The following is a 26,382-nucleotide window of genomic DNA, read 5'->3' as shown; positions in this document are numbered from 1 at the left end:
ATTTAGTCTTTCAGTCCATTGTTCAAAGATCCCACCCCTTAATATTTATTCATAAATCTTTATTCCCACCCGTATTCACATCTTATTAGACACAAAAGTATAATTTTCATGTGCTCCCATTAATTTCAGAAGACTTCGGGGCTGGTTGCCAGGGTATGTATCTCTTGCGACCTTGGACTGCGTTCAAGAGTCACATCACTTCTTCCGGCTCCCTCACACCACGCATGTGCGGAGATCAGGTGGGTTACAGGTTCCGGATTTGTACGAGAGGCCCAAATACATACTAATAAGAAAGACAAAAAGACAAATATTAATTTCAACATATAATGGTTTCACTGTATACCACCTATTTCTACTCTAATCCCATTTACTTATAAATGCTTTCCACACATTAGCATTAGTAAAACAGCTTGGTTTAGTTTCAACAGAGCAGATGCCAAGCATGTGAACTTTCAAGCAGCCATTTTAATAGCAACGATACAGGAGCAAGAAATTCCCTCTAAGTGACAGTTTGTCATACTGCGTAGATGCAGTTGACGCATGCGCAATAAAGAGTTCCCGTTAGTGGCCATTTTAGAATTTTAGTAAAACACGTAGTCAAGCTTGTCTGTCTTTTATGTCAAATGTGGTGCGTATTAGTTTTCGCAATACATAGTTAATACAAGGTTAAAAGTTAAATGAGAAGATTGCGCCCGACATCAACACTACCCACACACACCTCACACATCTCCACCACCACCTTCCCACCTGCACTTGTCACTTATTTGCACATCACACACCATGACACAGAAAACAATTCCCAAAATCACAGACAATGAGTTGTCAGTGATGGTAGATGAGATAATTAGAGTGCAACAACAAAAAGCAAATGTGGGAAAGGATCGCCAAAAGGTCAATGCAGTAGGGACCACCCTGCGCACACTGCGTGACATTACGAGGAGTTGGCATGACCTAAAGACCAGGGTGAAATACTGTGCCAACAGGAACCATGAGCCAGCTCAGAGGACTGGCGGTGGTCCTCCCATTCCACCACTAACATTCACTGAATGAGAGGAAAAGGTGCTTGCCATACTGCATCCAGAGAGTCTCACAGGAATAGCTAGGGGAGTGGAGGCTGGTAAGTACCAACAAATGTATCCCATCACACTGCCAAGTACTGTCTTGCACAACTATGAAGCTACACTTTCTACACCTAAATGCACTTATGTACAACATACTCTTCCCAACACATTCCTCAAATATCTATCATTTCCTAACTCAAATTCACTTCAAATGTAGGTGGAAATATTTCCATGGGGGTTTGCGTACAGGCAGCCAGCACTACAACTCCCACCAGGCACCCTTGACTCACAGCTGAGCAGGATGGAACACTCACACCACCCAGGAGCCATGTGGCAGCCATTTCATTGCTCTTCTCCACTTTACAGGTAGGTAGCCATCTCAACAGGGAGAGGGGTTTGTGGATAGGTAGCCAGTACTACAACTCCCATCAGGCACCCTTATCCCATAGCTGAGCAGGGTGAAACACTCACCCCACCCAGGAGCCATGTGTAACCTATCCCCTTCCTCTGATCCACTTCACAGGGAGGTAGCCTTCTCAACAGGGAGGGGTGTGTGTACAGGCAGCCAGCACTACAACTCCCACCAGGCACCCTTGACTCACAGATGAGCAGGATGAAACACTCCCCCCAGAACCATGTGGCAGCCATTTCATTGCTCTCCTTCACCTTACAGGTAGATAACCTTCTCATGCTCACTTGCATCACCTCTGAGCAGGATGGAACACTCACCCCACACAAGAGCTGTGTGTAACCTATTCCCTTTCTCTGCTCCACTTCACAGGGAGGTAGCCTTCTCAACAGAGTGGTGGGGGTGTGTACAGGCAGCCAGTACTACAACTCCCATCAGGCACCCTTGACTCACAGCCGAGCAGGATGGAACACTCACCCTACCCAGAACCATGTGGCAGCCATTTCATTGCTCTCCTCCACCTTATACGTAGGTAGCCATCTCAACAGGGAGAGGGGTTTATGGATAGGTGGCCAGCACCACTACTCCCATCAAGCATCCTTGTCCCACAGCTGAGCAGGATGGAACACTGTGGCAGCCATGTCATTGCTCTCCTTCACCTTACAGGTAGGTAGCCTGCTCATACTCACTTGCATTACCAATAAGCAGGATTGAAAACTCACCCCACAAAAGAGCCATGTGGCAGCCATTTCATTGCTCTCCTTCACCTTACAGGTGGGTAGCCTTCTCATGCACACTTGCATCACCCCTGAGCAGGATAGAACACTCACCCTACCCAAGAGCCATGTAGCAGCCATCTCCCTCCACTGTGCCACCTAACAGGTATGTAGTCAGCACATGCACCCTGTCATCCTTCTCAAATGCATGGAGACATATGACCACCACATCCCTCACCTGTTAGCCAACTCTGTACAGATGAAAATGTCACATCCAGTGAGCACATAGCTAAGCCAATGTAAATGTCACAGCAATTACACTTTGAATCACAAAGTCACATGAGAAATAAAATCAGGGCCCAATCATGCAAAGCACACAATGCAATGTATAATTCCCATTGTTTGAGAGCATGCAGGCTCATATGAACCCAGCAAATGCATGGTCAGTCTGTCAAAAAAAGAAAATCACATGATTTGAAACCAATGTTAACTAATGAAATCATGAATATTTAGCATGGCTGAAACAGATTCTCAGAAAAGTCTACAATATCCAAGCATAAAACAAAGTGGATGACTACAAAGTTGGTAGATGCTGACATGTCCCTGTAAACACACTATCTGTACATGTCAAATTGTTCTTATTTACATGTCACAATAATAACAAGTAATGTATGTACTTCTACATCATGTCATGATGCTGATAATCTTCTACCAATAACAAGTGATTTCAATGTAAAATGTTTGGCGTATCAACTGAAACATCCAAAACTGTGTCACCAAGGTTGTAGAGTGTACTTACATGACAATCTAACCTCTGTCCAACAGGAGATTCACAAGCAATAGCCGGTGAAAACACCACCAACCAGCAAAGCCAGTCTCCCCCGGAACAGGAACACTCTGATGCTGATTCTCTATTTTTCTCAGATGACGAGCAACAACCTGGCCCCTCAGGACTGCCAGGGCGCACGCCGTCTCAGGGCCTCATTGTCCCTACCACCACCTCAACTATTAGCACACCAGTGACAACTACTACGCTGACCCCTGCTACAATGACCTGTGCTGCAGCCACCTCCACCATCACCACTGCTGCCAGCAACACTGTCCCTGGCTCAGTGGTTACCATCACCACCACACAAGCAGAGGCTGCCAGGGACAGTGTGCAGGTGCATCGACAGCCAATGCCACAGGTCCATGTCAGCAGGGCAGGTGGTAGGGCAACGGGGGGACAATCCCAGAAGGACACTGGGACAGAAGCCCTGGCCACCGTTGCAACAGTCTTTGGTGCATACCAACAAAACCAGGGACAGATGGGCCAAGTTGTAGCGGGTCCTAAGACAATGCTTCCTCTCATCCTGAGGACAAACGTAGATAGCAATATTTTTGGGTTTAGAAATCTTCGAGCATTTCGCGCAACTCCGGACTGAAGTAGAAAACAGGAGCCAAGAGTGTTTGCTGGGCTATTATTTTAAATGACTTCCTGATGTACATCTAATGAACTGACACTGACGGAAAACCGAACTTGGAACAATAGACACCTACCAGTATCTATGTTACGGGCCGAGTTTCTTCCATGATATGGTCGCTAGTCATACTCATGACGTCGACGGAAAGCCTCTGCGAATGGAGTATGATACAAGTAAAATAAAACATACAACTTCTGCCCAATAAAACCCTATAAACATGGCCCCAACATCTGGGTGAAGCCAAAGCCTTTCTGAGTGATTCTCACAACAGCTTTGCCGTCAAGCCAGGCCATAAAAGCTGAATCTGCATGTGTTAAGTTCACAAATATATAGGGGCAGATTTACAAGAAGCTAACGCATCTGTAGAGATGCGTCTGTTTCCCTGAGCCAGCCTGCGATACCCTTGCTCCACCATGGATGCGCCATATTCACAATACGGTGCACCATGGCGCAAGGATTGACATATGCATCAGAAATTCTGTAGTCCCAAAAGTCACGCATTGCTGGAGTCGTGCCGCAAGCACGACGCAACTACAGCAATGCATGGGGAGTCTTTTACATATTGTACTGAGTCACTCCTTCTGCCTGTTTCAAGCAGGCGTAAGGTTTTGACGCAGTGGCATCGTAGAAGTGGTGCAGTGAAATCTTGTAGATTTCACTGAGTCACTTCTACGAGGCTTCCCTGCGTGGGAACGCCTACACTGCATACATTATACCTGACGCAGGTATAATGGGACGCAGGGCTTTACAACGTGATGCATCTCCCTAGAAGCGGCACATTGTGAAATGAAATGCAAAGGAAATGTATAGAGTGCAAAACATTCACTCAAGGGTATCATTGTAAATTGGCCGTATTTGTTACGCTGCATCACAAAAGTGACATGACAGCAGCGCAAAATGTGTCACCAGGGGCTTGTAATTCTGCCCCATAGTCTCTAGAAAAGGTGCTTTGCGTACTGGTAGAGCAAGATTCGAAAAGGCAGATATTACAGTAAAGGCTAGCCTATTATCAAAATAAGATAATACCTTAAAGGATGAACTCCAATCACATTCATTTTGTAATCCCAAGCAATTCCACAAGTGTGTGTGTGGTAGGGGATGAAGTTGCTTCTTGTTATCAATAAGGATCAAGAGTCTAGGGGTATATAATTCACAGACTCGATTTCTGTTGGACGTCAGTGATATGATCTCGCGTTATTGTCAATTCCAATCTTGCTCCTTGAATTCCCGGATATACATTAACCAATATTCTAAACATCATATATGATTGTTTCAAGCGGCAAGCACTCGTGCTATTCAAATTGCAGGCGTAAGATTCTTAAGCGAGTTTATTACCGTTCCACTTCTGAAGGAGATTGTAGCATAATAGATGGGCCCCTCTCCCCAAGAACCTGCTGCGACAAGGCTTTGGTTAAGAACAGAATAACAAACGTTCTTTGAAATGCATGTAGCTGAGGAAGGCAGAAAAAGACACAGATCAAGATAAAGACAGTAGATCTGCAGATTGAAAATAAATCTAGGAAGCAGGAGCATAGTTTTCAGGCAAATCTCGTCTTTGACAACAGAAGAAAGGGAATGATTTTTAAAAGTGCTAGACCAACAATCTTGGAAGGTCAAAGAGGTGTTTTAAGACGGGAAAAGTGGACAATTGCATAGGTCCCCCATATTTTACCCCGCCTGCTCCCCTCAGGAAAGTAATCTCTCTATATATCTCACGTTTGTCTTTTCCTCTACTTTACTCTCTGTACTACACTCTAACTATGTCTCTGTCTCTCTCGTTCCCGTGACATACATCTGGTGCATTTATGTGACCCTATTTTCGAACCATTTCACATTACGTTCAGTATTGTGTGGCATCCTGCTGGCTTGCAAGAGCGGAAAAGGGATAACAAAACCCATAGCTTATTCAAACAGGGGCCCTGAAATCTGTCTTGTATGGTGCCCCAAAATCCCATTCCATAATATTAAGAAGAGATTAAGTTGTTCATTACACAGTGTAACACAGCAGGTACTATTGATTTTTAGAATGGGTGGTTTAGAAAGCAGATAGCCTTTTTTGATGAAAAGGTAGTTATGAAGTATAGATCAAGGTAATAGAGAATATATACAATTAGCCATGGTGACATTTTATTTACGTCGTAGTGATGTCACATATTTCTTGTCATTTTGCATTATGATTGCTATGCAAAATGCCTGAAATTGAGGCATTAAATCATGTTGCATGATTGAAACTTTGTTCAGGCAGAAATCCAATTGTGGCAAACGAACTGAATGCAAGTGTTAACTCTCACCTGCTGTTTCACAGCAGGGATATGCAAGTTCAGAAGAAAAGGTCCCAACTTCCCTTACCCACCACGCATGTCCAACAGTGTCAAAGCAAAACTCGTCTAATGGGGGAAGAGGGCAAACAAAGGAAGAGAAATGAAGAAATTCCCCACGGCGTAACCAGTGAAGATGGTAAGGTTCAATGCAATCATATGTGTTCACTGTCTGTAAAGAGCAGAGCAAGATGATTAGTGTATGTACTTGTACTTTGCAATTCTATTTAAGTGTAAATGTTTTTAATGGTGGCCTTAGCTATCTGCTAAATACCCCCTTCCACTTATGAATCAATCCTAGTACATGCAGGAACATTTTTTCAATCTATAAGAGAGAAAATAAGGATGCATTTTGTAATCCCAGTTCGTTATAGCAAACATGAAAATATAAATACAAAGGACCATGAAACACCCACCTGATTTGGATGCAGCAGTGAGTTACGTCTTGGCCAACTTCATGTAGTCATAAGAGAACTGATAAGGAAGTATTTGACAGCATGAACTGTTCTCTTAAAAAATAAACCAAGAGAAAGAGAGAGACACCCCTTTACACCAAAGGAATGGGGTACTGTTACCAAGTAAAAGAAAAAGTCACCCTTTGGTTGCTTAAATATTCCACACTGTAAACACTCGACCAATCAACCCACAACAAAATATTGCAACTCATAAGGCTTAGAGAAATCCAATGATCAGCTCAAACCAGTTCACCAAGAATATGTCAATAGTTAAAATTGTACAAATCTTTTATTTAAAATTAGTTAAAAACAATGCATAAAAAGTCAATCGAAGTTAAAAATCACAGAATATTATATCAATTTCATTTCATAATCCTATAATGAAGCACCACAATTATAGCAAACAAATCACGAAAGAATTTGTTGCATATATATACACAACCTATAAGAACACCCACATAAAAAGACAATGAGAGTGAAAAAAAGACAGTACACTTTGTCATAAACAAGCACACATCCGTGTAAAAAAAAGAATAGAAAGACTGGTACCAGATATATTGACAATTGCTGAATATCTGCGGTTCGAAGTCGTCAAAAGGGGATTATGTCCCAGGGCGTCGAAGTGTTTCGATGGTTTTCTAATTCATACCATCTTTTTTAAGAGTCAGACTAGACTCTTCCAATTAGTACTCTGCCACACAGCCGAATACTGAAGCAACTCAATCTTAAAATATTGAATCGCTTTTGTCCTGTTTCAACTGAACTTCAGCATCTTAATCGATGTAGTTCCAGAAGTGAGGACTATCTAGATACCAGAGTGCCTAAATGTTACTTCAATGGCACATACCCATAGCTTCAATAGCTCTTATAGGGGGAATCTTTTACAAATCACACTTAAAACTGGAAATAATTCCACAACCTTCCCGAATAGCTTCTAAGGTTATCTTCTACGGTTATCTCTAGTCGCCCTTCATCAATTGGGCCTCTCACGTTGAACTCCGGCAAGTCTGGCTGCTTCCGGTGGTTTTCTTAGAATCAAAAATAAAACAAAAAAGAAAAATATGTAGGCTATATGATCTGTCTCCTGAACGTCAGGAAACATTAATGTGCTATTTCTGTTTTATAGCTTTACTCAGTGTGCACAGAGAGAATCTCCAATGCAGTAATACAACAATCCGATAAGTAACTCATACATATAATACACTTGCCAGCACAGAGCACTTTTTCTGCAATTCAGAAGCCATTTGGAACTTTAGAAGTTTTCTTCTTTCTTTGTTTTGGAATTTTCAATGCTGGTTACAGTAGCACTGACGAGGTGCACAAAAGCAGGAGCCAGTGAGAACCGCCTCACCAGACTCACAATGGAATGCTGACCGCAGCATGGGCTCAACGACCCAAAAATGTTAAGGAGAATGAACCGGATACGGAAGAGCAGCAGGCGATCACTAGAATGCGAAGAGCTCTTCCACGGACCCAGGACCACTTTATGCCTTCACCGCTCCGCCCCTCCTGCAGCCTGCAGCAAAGAGGGAGCATTCCTGACAGCAAATGACTGTTGTTCATGTTATGCGCAATTGTACACTATTTTCAGTGTGAAATGCATCCTTACACCAAAAATGAATGTGAGGATGTCGGCTGTGAGTAAGGACATCCGGATTCCACCCTCCTCCATGCACGACGCACATGACCTCACTGAGCACTACATCAATTACATGTCTAAAATGCTGGACACACTTGCCCCAAACAGCTAAAGAAAATCTGTCTAAAATATCCAACCTGTGGTTCAATTGTAACCTTAATGAGGAACACTGACACCTCAGACTCGTAGAAAGAGCATGGAGACTTACCCCCTTGTCTGTCCAACCTCAAACTTCTATGACAAAGACGGGGCGCTTAGAATGGACACATCGTGAACTCCAAATCAGCTTTCTTGCGAAATCAACTAGAAACAGCAAACAATCAACCAAAAACACTGCTCAAAATTATCAAAACACTGTTTATCCGCAAAAGCAATCCCATTTCGTCTGACAACAAAATACTATCTATCTGCAAAAGCCATGCCTCCTTTACTGAAAAAACTGTCTAATCTCCAATGACATCCAGTATACTGCAATGCAACTATCACATGAACCGCCTCTACTCCCCACCCCACTCATTCAGGAAATATGCCTGACTAACCCCCCCACACCTAAAAAGAAAACCACTTGGTCCAGCTTTAAAATCTTAGATGAAAATGACATCTTTAATTTACTGACCTCTTTGAAATACTCCAACCAATTCAATGACCCCCTTCCCTCCAAATGCCCTAATGAGTCCATTCACCTCCTACTCCTACTATGGAGCAAGATAATCAATGCATCAGTCACCCAAAGCTCCTTACCTCACTCCCTCAAAAGTGGCCAGGTTACCCCTATCCTAAAGAACACAACTCAGACCAGTCCGACCCCAAAAATTTCTGCCCTATCTCCAACATCTCAACTTCGGCAAACCTCCTAGAAAATATGTGCACTTACACCACGTAATCACATCGAGCAATTCCAACTCCTTGACCAATGTCATTCTGACTATTGACAAGTTCAACCAAAAGAAGAGCAATCCTAATGTCCATGTGAACATAGGTATCAAGTAAACCTTGGAACAAGTATTCACATGGATCTCATTTAAAGAAAAAATTGCAGTGATGCAGAGTTATCTGTGCAGACTTAATCTATACCAACATTTAAATTAAATGTTTTTGGACAAAAAATTTCTGGTCTTGATTTAATCAAAAAATAAGTCAAGACAAGAACATTTCTGTTATAAATAGTTTAATTACAATTTTGGTATTGTGTAAATCCAAACAGAAAACTCTGCGTCACTACATTTTGTACGTTAAATAACTTTGACCAGGGCATAGCAATGAACCCACCCTGGTTCACATTGTCGACAATGCCCTGCATGCATTAGACTAGAAAGAATCATGTCTCTACATTTTACTTGACCTGTCAGCGGTATTTGACACGGTCAATCATAATACCCTATTAAACCACCTCGAACACAAGATGGGCCTTTCTGGCACTATGCTAAACTAGGTCTCCTCTGTACTTGCACAACAGATCTCAGTGCAACCTTTTCAACCACACATTTTCTGATAAGTCTCCTGTGTTGCTGTGTGCACCCCAATGTTCTACCCTCTTCCTAACGCTGTTTAACCTATATATGGAGCCCCCAATGGAAATCTTCATACTCGATCACACCTCTTACCACATATATGCGGACAACACTCAACTCTACATGAAAATCACCTCATCTGATGACATCACTAACCTCAACAACACCTAGACAAAAATTCTAAATTGGCAGACTCACAATCACCTCACATTCATTGCCCTCAAAATTGAATTTTTACTGATCTCGCCGCCCACCACTGCCCCGAAAATCATAGAATAGCTCCTACATCTTATTGCCTTGAATTGTAACCCACACATCATTGACTGATTAAATCCCTGGGTATAACCTTGGACAAAGCCCTCTGCATGTATGAACTATCAGTTGCATCTTCTCAGGAAGCTGAAATGGTTTCTTCCACAAGCAGACATGAAAACTGCATTTCAAGCTCTGGTACTATCAGAATTTGACCACAGTAACACTACCCTTGTGGGCATCCCAGAAATCTCACTTGCACAACTGAAGGCTGTGCTGAATGCAGCAGCCAGGCTCATCGCCAGGATCAAAAACAAGTGATCACATCACCCTGAATCCTTCAGTCATTGAAATGGCTACCTTATGAGGCTTGGATCCATTTAAAAATTGCATGAATGACCCATAAAGCATGGTATCACAATACCCCCTTATCCTTGTCCCATAAACTAACCCTATCTGTTAAAAACAAATCTTCCAGAAGCATAAGCTCCTTATTACTCATGCAACAAATATTCAAGAAAAAGAAAACCTACAAACAATCCTTCTCTGGTATTGCCCCCAGAATTTGGAACTCTCTTCCTCCAGAGATTAGATGCATCCCTTCCACATCCATCTTCAGGAAAGAAGTAAAATTCTACTACCCAACAAAATTATCACTCATTGGGGAACATGGCGGCCTGCTAACGTGCCGGCCGCGAGCTCTGTTTCCTCCGTGCCACACATCACTACACCGAATAGCCAAACGGAACTACAAACTGCCTTTCGACAACCCCGCAAGTGCCGCACTGTTCCTCCTCATCGTGGGCACTGTTTTTCTCCTACCTGAGCCCCCCCCGCGGTAGTGCTGCGAGGGGGAAATGCCATCAGTCACGGGCTCTCAGTGGCTCCTTGCTGCTTCTGAACTCTGACGCGATCGTCGCGTGGTTGCCCGGATTAACTTCCAGGGCATTGGGGGAAGTGTCAGCACCTGTCCCCCAGGAGTGTATGCACTGTCAGGAGCACAGGGGAAGAAAGAAGAGCCAAGAGAGACGCCATTGAGCTCATCTATGACCCCCTCAAAAAAAGGACAGAATCTGTGTGCCTCCAGGAAAGTAAAGTCACCGGCTCTCAAAAAAGGGACTGAGCAGGTATTTAAACTATCTAAAAAAAGGGAGACAATAGCTGAGTCAAAGGGGCAATTACCTGATTCCTCTGTGCCTGCTACTTCCAATGGTGTGGGGGAAAAATAGATATACTCTGAGGAATGCAAAATTTGGGGTGGGGGAGCCACAGGATATCAAAGTAACCCAAAACGAAACTAGTATAAAAATTGCCACGGGGGTCAGTCAGGGAGGTGTACTAACCCAGATACCTACACAAGTTGTTGCACGCAAATCCACAAAAAATGTGTTACATCTATAGTAACTGCTTCTAATAATTCTGGAGAGAGAGTGAAGATTACTCCCTCCCTAAAATCATACTTTAAGATTAGGAATACCGAAGAGCCTCAGATTGGCCAGTCTGAGACCAGCATAATGGAGTCTCCCAACCCCACCCTAGAAGTGGGCCTAATGAGCCGCACGATAGTCCCAATCTGTCTACTCCTATGGATGTTGGGAACCTAGAGGGAAAAACAGGGGAAGGCCAGAACACAGAGGGTCCTAGCACATCAGGAAAGGAACAAGTAATGCCTGGAATAGACGTTTCGCGGATCCTCCTTTCCCTCTTAAACGATATAAGAGAAAAATGTGCTGTTTCAGAGCAAAATCAAGCAAAAATACAAGAAGATGCGAGGGGTTGGAAAAAAGCTAGTTGACATCACGGAAAGACTTCTCACTGTGGAAACCTCCCTTGGGTCGCTCCAAGAGGAGGTTAAATCTAATCAGAAGGAAATAACAGCATTAAAGGCAGGAGAGAAGGAGAGAAGGAGCTGAGAGACAAACTTGCTGTGTTGGAAAATATTTCTAGAAGAAATAATCTAAGAGTCCTGGGTATTTCCGAAGGCATTGAGGCAGGAAATTTAAAGAAATTTGTAGTAGATCTGTTGACAGAATTTCTCCCAGAAACAGCCAAATTAGATCTAGAGAACAACATTCAGAGGATGCATCATGACCCTTTTAGAAAACCCCCGGAAAAGGGAAAGCCCAGGAAAATCTTGATAAATTTCCACACTTTCACAATTAAAGAACTAATTCTTTCAGCCGCTCTCAGGGGCAAACAATTTAAAAAACAAGATTAGATCAGACATCTCCAAGGTTACTCAAACCCGGCAATGGGAACTAGAAAAATACATTGAGTATTTGAAGGCGGTAGGAGCAACGGCGGAGTTGAAATTCCCGGCGACACTCAGAGTGATGTGGAACAATACAATGTATAACATGAGGGAGGTGGTTGAGGTAGAAAATGTATTGGTTGAGATTAAGTCTCACAAAGATTCCTAATGGCTTTAAGTCACTTTTTTCTTTTTGACGGAGACACAGAGCTCTAAAAGGCTATGCTGGAATACCCAGATAGGAAGCAAGGAGGGTTCCCCAGGGCAGGAGGGGGGAGTGGGATTCAGACATTTTCAAATATTTTAATTTACCTGAGCACAGGGTGGGGAGCAGAAAGGGAAACAATAAAAACTCGTAGTACAAAGGGATAGAATTCTTGTAACAAGAGGGAGGTCTGAAGATTTCATTGTAAAGAAAAGAGAAGGGGATGGCTAGCAGAATAGCTAATAGTCTAAAAATAACTTCTTGGAACGTGAATGGCTTAAGGGTAAGCTCTAGACGAAGGAGGATTTTGGAATTTCTTAGGCTTACTAATAGTGACTTTATTCTACTGCAGGAGACGCATTTACGCTGTGAAGAATGGGCGGGAATCCGAGAAAGGAATAGATGGATTTCCCATCTGGTGTGTGCAAATCAGGCCTGTAACGCGAAGGGAGTGGCATTTTTATACAAAACATTGGCTCAGGTTAGGTTGGAGGGTTCTAAGACAGATGCCTAGGGGTAGATGGGCAATAAGCTATGTTAAAATCCATAATATAGGATATGCTTTTGTGGCCTATTATGGCCCAAAACATTGATGACCCTGCCCCTCTCAGAGAATTATATCAACAATTGCTTGAAACAAAATACTATATCATTCTGGGTGGGAATTTTAATACTTTCCTAGATCCAGTTTTGGATAAATCTACCCCTAGACCAACAGTAAACTCTCCTTAAATGAGTGATTTTGTTCACTATATGATAAAAAATGTAGCCTTGGTGGACATTTGGAGAGTGAAAGCGGGGCAGGAGAGAGGGTACACTTTTCAAAATAAAAAGTGGGGCCATGCGTCCAGAATTGATTTTTTTTTGACGGACCGGAAACTAAATAATAACATTTGCAAGGTAACCCATCATCCGTCACACTTATCTGATCATGCGGCAGTTAAGCTGAAGATTTTAATTAAGCCCCCGATAGTACAGCCAAGATGGACTTTAGATAGAACCCTGTTAGAAGATGCGGAAGTAATAAGGTCCTTGAAAGAGGAAACTGTCTTTTTTCTTTTTTTCAAAATGTACATTCGGCCCACCCTCACATTGTTTGGGATGCGTATAAATCGAATCAGAGGGAAGATAAGGAGCATAGCTTCTTATAAGAATAAAGTGAGGAAGAACAAAATTAGAGTTTATGAACAGGATATCGAAGAGATTCAGAGAAAACTGGCAGTGACCCTGCCCAAACCTCGATGAAAGAGGTCTTACAAGACAAATTGTCAGAGGCAAAGGGGGTTTTATCTAATTATCTAGAGGGGCTGGTGAAACAGAGTTGGGAAATTAGTAAACTGGCGAATCACGAATATGGGGAAGGATGTGGGAAGATGTTAGCATGGAAAGCGAGACAAGACCGGGCTAGAAATGAGATAGGAGGTAATAAACAATAAAACAGGAATTAAGTGTACAGAAGAGTGAGCAATTGGGGAAGCTTTCGTAAGTTTTTTTCAGGAGTTATATACTGACGATGTGGAAGGGACGCAATTAGAAATAAGAGATTGGTTAAGACAGGATAAACTCCCCTGCCTAAACATCACTCAGCACTCAGGGCTAAGCCAAGAAATATCCATAACAGAAATAGGCATTATTATAAAAAATCTAAAAAATAGGAAAGCCGCAGGACCTGATAGCCTACCCAATGAAATATCTCAAATACTGGCAGAGGAAATCACCCCCTTCTTAACAGAGATGTTTAACAACATTTATACACAGCAAACACCCCTTCCTTCCACATGGACTGAAGCAGTGCTTACTTTAATACTCAAGCCGGACAAGAACCCAAAGAAATGTGAATCCTATAGGCCTATCGCTCTGCTAAATGCAGATTACAAAATCTACTCACAGGTTCTGGCTAAAAGGTTAGAAAAGGTCTTAGGAGTCATAGTAGGCACAAACAAAAATGGCTTTATGAACGGGAGGCAGCTCTCAGACCTTACTCACGACCTGGTGTGTGCAATAGATGTAGCCTCTGTCAATGCTGCTAAGGCATTTGACAGAGTGAGTTGGCCCTATCTGTATGAAGTGCTAGAACAAAATGGTCTTGGTGGTAACTTTTTGCAGGCTATTCAAGGTGTATATGCAACTCCCACAGCGAGGATCTTAATTAACGGCTCTCTAACCACGCCCCTCTGGATAAACAGGGGAACTTGACAGGGCTGCTCACTTTGGCCTTTACTATTTAATTTGTATTTGGAACCTTTGGCAAGGAGAATAAGAGCAGAGCAAAGAATACCCCGTTTCAATATGGGGAGTGGTATAGGAAAGAAGCGCTTTACGCTGACGATCCGGTAATTCATACAACTAGTTTGGCAACATCTTTGCCAGTAGTCATGGAATTAGCGGGCAATTTGGACGAATCGCGGGTTACCTAGTTAATGAAGACAAGACAGAGACTATATCATGGAACAATCCCGTTCCTATCCACCTTAAACATCTGGATAAGACAGAGATCAGATACTTAGGAGTGCGAGTTAAAAAAGTTTTGGATAGGGTGGCATTGGTCAACTATACTCGTCTTATGCAAGAGATTAAAAAGCTCTTGCAAAACTGGGCCTCTAGGAAGGGCTAATTTAGTCAAAATGACTATTCTCCTGAAATGTACATTTATTTTTAATACCCTCCCTTTGTTCCTTAAGCCAGCAAGGTTTAAAAAACTTCATGGACAACTCAGCAGTTTTATATTGAGGAGTAAGAGCGTAAGCATATCCTGGGAAAAACTTAGGAAGAAAAAGATGGAGGGGGGTATAGCTCTTCCAGATTTCCAATTGTATTATTGGGCTTTCACCCTGAAGAACGCCAGGATTTTGTTGTTGAGCCCCCAGGATATGCCAATGAGATATTGGGCTCTAATAAGTAAACTAGAATAAGAAGGCAAAGGGTTCTTATATAAATTTGGCCATGCAAAATTCTTCAAAAAAAATCAAATTTAAGACGCTTATAGCATCATGCAGAATCTGTTTCCAGGTTAAAAAAAACTTTAGGGATTCCATACTATAGCAGCAGTGCGCCAATTTGGAAATCCCTAGAAACACCGCTATGTATGAAGGACTGCTTAGTTTCTCCACTGATAAAGACAGGCTTACTAAGGTGGGGCCAACTTACTGAGAATGGCACGACAAGAACATGGGCGGACCTAAACCAGAGAACGAATTTTAATCTATCCAGATTTAAATATTATCAGTTGGTCAGTTGGTCGCGATCGCAATTAAATCTTGGACTGGAATCAGAGGTGGAGAAAGAGTTATTAAACACGCAAACCTTCAGGAAGGAAGTCTCAAAGTGGTATTGGGTACTGGTACAAGGGGAAGATGGTGGTGGGCCTTTTCCTGAAGAAACCTGGAAGCTGGACATGCCAGGCTGCGATATCCACAACCTATGGCAAGAATCTGCTACTACATTATGGGCTGCAGTGATGTTGGTGCCACTTAGGAGAAATCGTTTGGTCACCCTGTACAGGGCCTACTGGTCTCCCAAGAAACTCGCTAAGATGGGAGGGAACAAAAGAAGACGCTGCCCGAAATGTAAACTGGAAAATGCAGATGATATACACCTCTTTTGTCAATGTCCAGCTATCCAGCTATCCAGCTATTCTGACAAGACATGGGTAAAGTATTAAAAAAAATCTAAGGCTGTGATTTTGAGGTAAGCCTGCCTTGGGTTATATTTGGGGAACAGGAAGCCGATAAAATAGTCCTGGGGAAAAACATCATGTATTTGTTATTTAATTTAATGGCTATCGCACGCAGGGAAATCTGTGTAAATTGGGTTTCTGAGCTCTCCCCTACTTGTGCAAATTGGCAAAATATTTCAAGGCATATAGCCAGGTTAGACTCTCAGACAGGCTCTTTCAAGAAAGAGAAAATGTGGACCCCCTTTATCTCACTTCGCTTGTAATAAATGTACTTATGGTATAAACTGTCCAGGTGGGATTCAGGATGCGTTTATAATTTTTTTTACAGGTCTAGTCCAAGGATTAAGACAAGCTCTTGGAGTTGACGAGATTAGTAGTGGTTGCCACTAGACCGCTTATCAACTGCAAATCAGCTAAGGCCTGCTCCCCAGTGGAACTTTGAAGGTGTATGGCACCCAAAGCTTCCTTTCAAGACCTTCAGATAGATCTCACCCTCGGCCTTTGTCAAATATGAGGACTAAAAAAAATAAAAAAATAAATATCACTCATTGAGGACATTCAGACATTCATCCCCTTCTCCCCATGAGCAACTATTCTTTTACTGTTCTCTCTTCTGCTTTGCCGTGTCATCCGCACAACATTATACCACCAATGGGACTCGCTTAGGCCTGGAACTATGTTGAACCTTTATCTCTCTTCTACCCATTTGTGCTATAGATACTGTTCCTCATGATATATTCCAACCTTTATATGCTACCTCATTTTGTATCATATTGTCCATTGTTTTGCTTGCCCTGTAAAGTGCTCGGTCACCTGAAAGGGTCTTGTTCCCACTATGTAAAACTCCTAAATAAATGTCACACTAAATAATAATGTGTATTTTTGCAATTTTTGCAATTTTCTAGAAAGGAAATTACATAAATTCCAATGAGTCCTATGTACAAGTTCTGTGGTGTAGACAAAACAATATCAGTATAAAAAGTGTTCTGGAAGGTGTAAAAGGTGTACAGGGAAGTATCAATCAGAGATGTTACTTGAGTGCTTTTATAAAAAGTATTTTTCTATTGTTTTCTGAATGATGGAGCTTAATCGATATGGAAAAAATATTCTTAACCACAGTCCGGAAAACTATCCATAGTGTTTTTTAATATGTGGTAAAAGACTTACAAGAATCAATAAAAGGAAACAACTAAACTGAAAAGGTAATTTGATTTCAATGAATTCTAGGGATGTGGAGAAGAAAACAGCGTTTGTACAGAATAGGCAGCTTGTGCAATATTTGAAAATATATCTATATATACATATAAATATCTATATCTATCTATCTGTATATATATATATATATATATATATATATATATATATATATATATATATATATATATATATATATATATATATATAAATTCAATGAAAAAACCAAAGGTTTCACACATGTTATAGTTAGCTGGACATTTCACTCGTAAAAAACCATTGAAATTCCCCCGTTATAGTTAGTTCAGCTAACTATAACTCGCGCGCCCGCAATGCACTACTGATGACGTCACATATTACATCACTCATGACATGGTCAGTGACATCACTCATGACATCACTGATGACATCTCAAATGACATCACTGATGACATCATCCAGTGAATGTGTGTTTTTCTGAAAATTAAAAAAGTTTAATATATGTATATCTCAAGGTCGATGGAAGAATAAATGAGTATATAAATGTCTAAATTGATGATTTGTTTTTTAAAAATTGATTGTGTAACTGACTGATTAAGTGTATCTTTATGAATACATGGCTAAGTGAGTAATGTTTAAATTTGTAAATACCTGTATCAGTCTCTCACTTTGTATATAAGTGGCTGCATGGGTTGGTGAGTAGCTACATGAGTGTCTATATAGGTTATTAGTTGGTTTTTTGAGTATCAGTATGAGTGTGTGAGTGTCTTCATGGTTCGGTGGGGGTTATTATGTAGTGCATAGGTGCATGAATGAGTGACTCACTGTTTGTATGTGTTGAAGACAGCATGTGTGTAGGACCGTATGGGTGGATGAGTGTGTGTATGGGTGTGTTAGTGAGTGAATGACTGTCTCAATAGTGTCTTTATGAGTAACTACATATTTTTTAAACTAGTATATATGACTATTGGTGTATATAAGTAAGTATATGTGCGAGTGAGAGATTGGAAGAGTGCCTGTATGAATAAGTATGTGTTTCTATAAGTGATTATTTAAAAGACTAAGTATGTGTAAGTTTCTGTAAAAGTAAGTGTGGTGGTGTGTGTATAACTGTATATGCAGGTAAATGGATGTTTGATTCTTTATTAGCATGAGTGACTATGTGTGAGTAACTCTATGAATGAGTGGCATTGTGTTACAGGATGTTTAGGTGTATGAGTACATATGATGTGTGAGTACATGTATGAATGACTGTATAGGATTGTTGGTGGATGAGTGGATGTGTATGTGGATCTTAGAATTACTGAATAGGTTGTTGTAACTGTTATTTGTATGTCCATTTTTTTGAAAATTTCAGTCTCTATTTTTAAATGTGTGTATCAAAGGTTATATTAGGGTGAGAGGAGGTCTACCACTCTATCACAAGGATGATGTCATGAGTGATGTCATTTGAGATGTCATCAGTGATGTCATGAGTGATGTCACTGACCATGTCATGAGTGATGTAATATGTGACGTCATCAGTAGTGCATTGCGGGCGCGCGAGTTATAGTTAGCTGAACTAACTATAACGGGGGAATTTCAATGGTTTTTTACGAGTGAAATGTCCAGCTAACTATAACATGTGTGAAACCTTTGGTTTTTTCATTGAATTTCTAAGGTTTTTTAAATGCTAATTCCTAACTATAACGTGTGTGAAACCCATGGTTTTTTCAGTGAATTTGCAAGGTTTTTTAAATGCTAATTCCTAACTATAACGTGTGTGAAACCCATGGTTTTTTCAGTGAATTTGCAAGGTTTTTTAAATGCTAATTTTTTTTTTTCTTCTTTTTTTTTTTACATATTTTTATTTTAATTTTCTATCCTTTTTTAAAGAGTATGGTTACATTTTTAAAAATCTACAATATGTTTTTATTTTACATTTTTTATAAAATAAACAGGTAAAATTTATTAGCAATACATTTTTTCCTTTTTTTTTAAATTTTTTTTTAGTGCGCGTACGGTAAGCTTACGGTAAGCGTACGGTTTACGCAATGTCCGTAATTTATCTACGCTGTTTGCGTATAGTTACGCAATTTGCGTAGCCGCGCGTACTCCGCATGGGGCGCGTACGCGTGTACGCTACATGCGCACGTTACGCGGAAGTGTTGGGGAGTGACTGTTATGCGCATGCGCGCGAGCGCGTGTCTTTTTTACGCGCATGCGTACTTTTGCCGTAAGCGCACCGTAAGCGTACGGTGGGTCATGTGATCATGAAACACAACTTTTGATTGGTTGAAACTACTTTCAGTTCTAGAACTCTCCTACACCACACCCATTCCCCTCATTTCTGCTTGTGATCCCTTAGGAGAAGGAGCTGGGTTGTCTTTGTGATACGATGGCAGAACAGCAGAGCTCTTCTGAGAGTGAGGCTAGCAGCACTACCTTGAGGCAGAGAGCGAGGAAACAAAAGACCTCTTACGTATGGGAGTATTTTACTTTTCCAGAAGGCCAGCAAAAGGTAAATGCACCCTTAGTGACTTGCAAGCTGTGTAAGCGTGTACTTTCAAGAGGGAATCCTGACAGGAAGTATTCCTTTGGGAATCACACCATGATGAGACACCTTAAGGATGTACACAGAAGGACACATGCTCGACTTACTGAAGGTAACCCTTCAGTAAATCAACCAAGCACATCCACCATCATCTGCAGGGCCGAGTCCTTCTTCTGCAGGTCAGGTGAGCCCTTCATCTGTGGGGGGAGCATCTCCTTTTTCTGGTCCTCTGGAAACTAACCCTCGGTTTCTGAGGGTTGATATACGGTGCGCCACTTGTCATGATCTAATTTGTCATAGGGAGACCAGTATTTCCCTAGTGAACAATAAAATAGATCAGCACACTTGTCGTACCGTCTAATATTCCCAATCTTTCTTTCCTCTGTCCCTGCATGAACACAACAGCTCTTTTAAGAGCCAACCTTACCTTTCATCTATTTTTTATATATGTTTTTAAAAACTTTTTTTTTTTTTTTTTTTACCGTACGCGTAATTTTTTTTTTTTTTTTTAAAAAACACTAAAAATCAATTATCAAATTACAAGGTCCTTGAGAGACTACAATTAAAAACTGAAAATGTGATTGTAGAGAAGTGGAAAAAAGGGACCATGACATTATTGACTTACCATACCCACTCAAAAAAAGATTTATTCATTTAAATTTTTTTTTAATTGCTTTAAAAATGGTTCTAGTTTTCGAAAATTTTCTATCTCAATCTGAAAAAAAAGAAAAAAGTATTAATATTTAATAAAACATTTTATAATACAGTACACATAATTACATATTTTTCAAAAAAAATTTTTGCCTTTTTTTTGCTGTTTTCAGAATATATTGCATTTCACTATAAATTGTGAAAGCAATTGCATTCATCATTTAACAGCGGGCAAAAAAAAAATTAACAATCTCAAAGATTGTTTTAAAAAAGCCCACAATCTCTTTTTGCATAAACATAACTTTATAGAAATGCATAATATTCTTAAAAAATAACATCTAATATCAATACTTATTTCTTTAAAATACCGTCTGATATTTTTGTTTCAGAAGTATAATCACAAAAATATATCTCAAATAACTCCACAATACATCTGGTTCCATTTCTGAGACCAGCAACATGTGTAACCTGGGTGACTGACTACACTCCAGCAAGGGCAACCAGCCTTAGTGATGCTGAATGTATTTGCATTACTGACTGAAACCTCAAACCCCACTCGCTTGTGAATACTGTGCATGATTCCACATGGTAAGCAGCTGGCTGTGTGCTAAGAGTCTGCTTCTGCACCAAAAAATGGCTCCCCCTTTCCATCTAATGCAACTGTGAAATCACCAGAGCAATACGCAATAAATCTCTGTCTGTAATTCCTATTTGCACACAGAGTCATGTTTTCACATTAGACCCTTAAACGAAATTTCTTTGCCAATTTGAAAGCACACTTACTGCTCTTTTTTTTGGCAAGTGATAAACACTTTTACAGACTGACACATTATGAATCCACTTTTCAGATTTTTTAAAAAGCACATGTCCAAACTGCTTTTTCAGACCAGCACCATTTGTAACCTGGGTGACTGCCTACACTCCAGCAAGGGCAAACAGCCTTAGTGATGCTGAATGTATTTGCATTACTGACTGAAACCTCAAACCCCACTCGCTTGTGAATACTGTCCATGATTCCACATGGTAAGCAGCTGGGTGTGTGCTAAGAGTCTGTTCTGCACCAAAAAATGGCTCCCCCTTTCCATCTAATGCAACTGTGAAATCACCAAAGCAATACGCAATAAATCTCTGCCTGTAATTCCTATTTGCACACAGAGTCATGTTTTCACATTAGGCCCTTAAACGAAATTTCTTTGCCAATTTAAAAGCACACTTACTGCTCTTTTTTTTGGCAAGTGATAAACACTTTTACAGACTGACACATTATGAATCCACTTTTCAGATTTTTTAAAAAGCACATGTCCAAACTGCTTTTTCAGAACAGCACCATTTGTAACCTGGGTGACTGCCTACACTCCAGCAAGGGCAAACAGCCTTAGTGATGCTGAATGTATTTGCATTACTGACTGAAACCTCAAACCCCACTCGCTTGTGAATACTGTCCATGATTCCACATGGTAAGCAACTGGGTGTGTGCTAAGAGTCTGCTTCTGCACCAAAAAATGGCTCCCCCTTTCCATCTAATGCAACTGTGAAATCACCAGAGCAGTACGCAATAAATCTCTGTCTGTAATTCCTATTTGCACACAGAGTCATGTTTTCAAATTAGGCCCTTAAACGAAATTTCTTTGCCAATTTGAAAGCACACTTACTGCTCTTTTTTTGGCAAGTGATAAACACTTTTACAGACTGACACATTATGAATCCACTTTTCAGATTTTTTAAAAAGCACATGTCCAAACTGCTTTTTCAGACCAGCACCATTTGTAACCTGGGTGACTGCCTACACTCCAGCAAGGGCAACCAGCCTTAGTGATGCTGAATGTATTTGCATTACTGACTGAAACCTCAAACCCCACTCGCTTGTGAATACTGTGCATGATTCCACATGGTAAGCAGCTGGCTGTGTGTTAAGAGTCTGCTTCTGCACCAAAAAATGGCTCCCCCTTTCCATCTAATGCAACTGTGAAATCACCAGAGCAATACGCAATAAATCTCCGCCTGTAATTCCTATTTGCACACAGAGTCATGTTTTCACATTAGTCACAAAACGAAATTTCTTTGCCAATTTGAAAGCACACTTACTGCTCTTTTTTTTGGCAAGTGATAAACACTTTTACAGACTGACACATTATGAATCCACTTTTCAGATTTTTTAAAAAGCACATGTCCAAACTGCTTTTTCAGACCAGCACCATTTGTAACCTGGGTGACTGCCTACACTCCAGCAAGGGCAACCAGCCTTAGTGATGCTGAATGTATTTGCATTACTGACTGAAACCTCAAACCCCAGTCGCTTGTGAATACTGTCCATGATTCCACATGGTAAGCAACTGGGTGTGTGCTAAGAGTCTGCTTCTGCACCAAAAAATGGCTCCCCCTTTCCATCTAATGCAACTGTGAAATCACCAGAGCAATACGCAATAAATCTCTGCCTGTAATTCCTATTTGCACACAGAGTCATGTTTTCACATTAGTCACAAAACGAAATTTCTTTGCCAATTTGAAAGCACACTTACTGCTCTTTTTTTTTGCAAGTGATAAACATTTTTACAGACTGACACATTATGAATCCACTTTTCAGATTTTTTAAAAAGCACATGTCCAAACTGCTTTTTCAGACCAGCACCATTTGTAATCTGGGTGACTGCCTACACTCCAGCAAGGGCAACCAGCCTTAGTGATGCTGAATGTATTTGCATTACTGAGTGAAACCTCAAACCCCACTCGCTTGTGAATACTGTGCATGATTCCACATGGTAAGCAGCTGGGTGTGTGCTAAGAGTCTGCTTCTGCACCAAAAAATGGCTCCCCCTTTCCATCTAATGCAACTGTGAAATCACCAGAGCAATACGCAATAAATCTATGCCTGCAATTCCTATTTACACACAGAGTCATGTTTTCACATTAGTCACAAAACGAAATTTCTTTGCCAATTTGAAAGCACACTTACTGCTCTTTTTTTTGGCAAGTGATAAACACTTTTACAGACTGACACATTATGAATCCACTTTTCAGATTTTTTAAAAAGCACATGTCCAAACTGCTTTTTCAGACCAGCACCATTTGTAACCTGGGTGACTGCCTACACTCCAGCAAGGGCAACCAGCCTTAGTGATGCTGAATGTATTTGCATTACTGACTGAAACCTCACACCCCACTCGCTTGTGAATACTGTGCATGATTCCACATAGTAAGCAGCTGGGTGTGTGCTAAGAGTCTGCTTCTGCACCAAAAAATGGCTCCCCCTTTCCATCTAATGCAACTGTGAAATCACCAGAGCAATACGCAATAAATCTCTGCCTATAATTCCTCTTTGCACACAGAGTCATGTTTTCACATTAGTCACAAAACGAAATTTCTTTGCCAATTTGAAAGCACACTTACTGCTCTTTTTTTTGGCAAGTGATAAACACTTTTACAGACTGACACATTATGAATCCACTTTTCAGATTTTTTTAAAAAGCACATGTCCAGACTGCTTTTTCAGACCAGCACCATTTGTAACCTGGGTGACTGCCTACACTCCAGCAAGGGCAACCAGCCTTAGTGATGCTGAATGTATTTGCATTACTGACTGAAACCTCAAACCCCACTCGCTTGTGAATACTGTGCATGATTCCACATAGTAAGCAGCTGGGTGTGTGCTAAGAGTCTGCTTCTGCACCAAAAAATGGCTCCCCCTTTCCATCTAATGCAACTGTGAAATCACCAGAGCAATACGCAATAAATCTCTGCCTATAATTCCTCTTTGCACACAGAGTCATGTTTTCACATTAGTCACAAAACGAAATTTCTTTGCCAATTTGAAAGCACACTTACTGCTCTTTTTTTTGGCAAGTGATAAACACTTTTACAGACTGACACATTATGAATCCACTTTTCAGATTTTTTAAAAAGCACATGTCCAAACTGCTTTTTCAGACCAGCACCATTTGTAACCTGGGTGACTGCCTACACTCCAGCAAGGGCAACCAGCCTTAGTGATGCTGAATGTATTTGCATTACTGAGTCCAACCTCAAACCCTTAAACTATTCTTTTTTTATACCAGTACACCTTAATTTATTGTGAAAACATAGTCCATATTATTTTACTTGTTCCTCACATTTAAATTTCTCCCAAAACAGAAAATAATAAACACAACTTCAACAAAAAGAATTGCATTTCTATTATTCATTTCTTAATTTACCATATACATCCCCTCTCAAACTCTAAACTCACCTTTAAAATTAGTTAGTTGTGAAAGAAATGTGGCACTCAAACAGCAGATTATCAGAGCCAGGATCTCTGTTCTTTACACCTCTCTCCTCTCAGCAGAACCAGATAATGGCAAACTTTCCCTCTCTTTTTCCACATATATACATGTTAATTTCAAATCTCAGTGCTTCCCCCTTTTTTTCAAATGTAATCACACATTTCTATTGGTTGAAAACCAACCCTTTTCCAAAAGTACCCTTCCCCCAACTTGACTTCTGCCTAGTACCCTTCCCCCAACTTGACTTCTGCCTGCTACCATAGCAACAGCTCATGGAACACTGCTGTGTGGAGTTAGGTCAGAAGTTCGCCAAACAATGTTTCAATTCCACAGAGCAAGAGTGCTTGACTTTTCAAACCTAACAGCAAATCCATAGTACTGTTCTTTGGTAACACATTTTTCTGTACCAATACAAAACATGCTTCTATTAATTTACACATACAGCCTAGTTTTTATTCTAGAATGGTATGAAACAGCCAATCAGTTCTTTTTTTATGAAAAAAATATGTATGCCTCCATTTCCAAACTGTCTTTCATTTCTTTTTACCATTCTACTGAATTACACCTCCTGAGTGCATCCAGTTCTCCTTTGAAGATGTTCACAGTGTGGATTGTAGGGCACAGCTATGTCTTCTGGAGTGAAAAGTTTGCAGAGAAAACAGGTATGGTGAGAGACCTTGCTTTGCCAAATGTAGACATTAAATGGATTGGTCAGAGAGGGTTAAAGTGCACCAATTGATGCCATTGGTGAAATCCTTCATGCAAAACCAACACCCTGACCTCATAATAGTGCACTGTGGTGGCAATGACCTAGGCACTTTGACTGGGGTAGGTCTGGAAATGCTTATGAAGGACACCTTTGCACAACTGTTTTCACTTTTCCCTAAAACTGCCTTTGTGTTTTCTAACATATGCCAAAGGCAAAAATGGAACTGGTCCAATCATTTCTGTCAGCAGATTGACAAAGCAAGAAAGCACGTCAACAAATCTGTTTCTGCTTTCCTCCGTGACTATGGTATGGGTTCCATTTACCACAACAACTTGCGTTACGACATGCAAGACATTTATAGAGGAGATGGTGTGCACTTCAATGATGAAGGGAACAGAGTCTTCCTCTTGAACCTTAGACTCTGCATCGGTACTTACTTGTAGGTACCACTTAAAAATCACTTCATAAACACAACGGCTCTTTTTAGAGCCCCCTAATATCTAAACACTTAAATCTGCATTTCATTTCTTTTTTTTTTTTTTTTTTTTACCGTACGCTTACCGTACGCGTACCCCGTGATTTTTTTTAAAATCAATAAATGTTTTCTTTGTACTTTTCTGTCCTTCTTTGACCCCCTTACAAATGTTAGGGGGTCTGTAACTCTCCTCCTTGCCCCCTTTTCTTGTTATCACTCTTTTTTTTCTGAGTGAAACACACGAAATGGCGGCCGCCGCTTCCTGGTTTCGACCGATTCGAATGTTTACTAAGATCTAAGAGCCAATCAGAATCGCGCTCGCGCACGCCACCGTACGCGTACCGTAAGCGTACCGTAAGCGCACCGTAAGCTGGCTCAGATATATATATTGATTTAAAGGCTATTTTCTCAGAATCTACTGAACAGATTTACACCAAACCTACAAAAGGCACTTCCTTGACCTGAGGACTACCTCTCTGCCAAATTTCTAGTAATTCTGTTCAGACGTTCGGGCTGTAGCCCTGTCTAAAGGTCCTATGGAAAAATGCATGGGAAAAACGCGTTTTGGGACCCCCCTTTTATCTCAGCCCCCGCTTGACGAATCCCCCCAAGACTTTCAGGGAAGGAGC

This window comes from Triturus cristatus, chromosome 6 (genome assembly GCF_964204655.1).
Source record: "Triturus cristatus chromosome 6, aTriCri1.1, whole genome shotgun sequence".
NCBI lineage: Eukaryota > Metazoa > Chordata > Amphibia > Caudata > Salamandridae > Triturus > Triturus cristatus.
The sequence above is the reverse complement of the archived record's forward strand: the minus strand, read 5'-3'. Positions refer to the sequence as shown.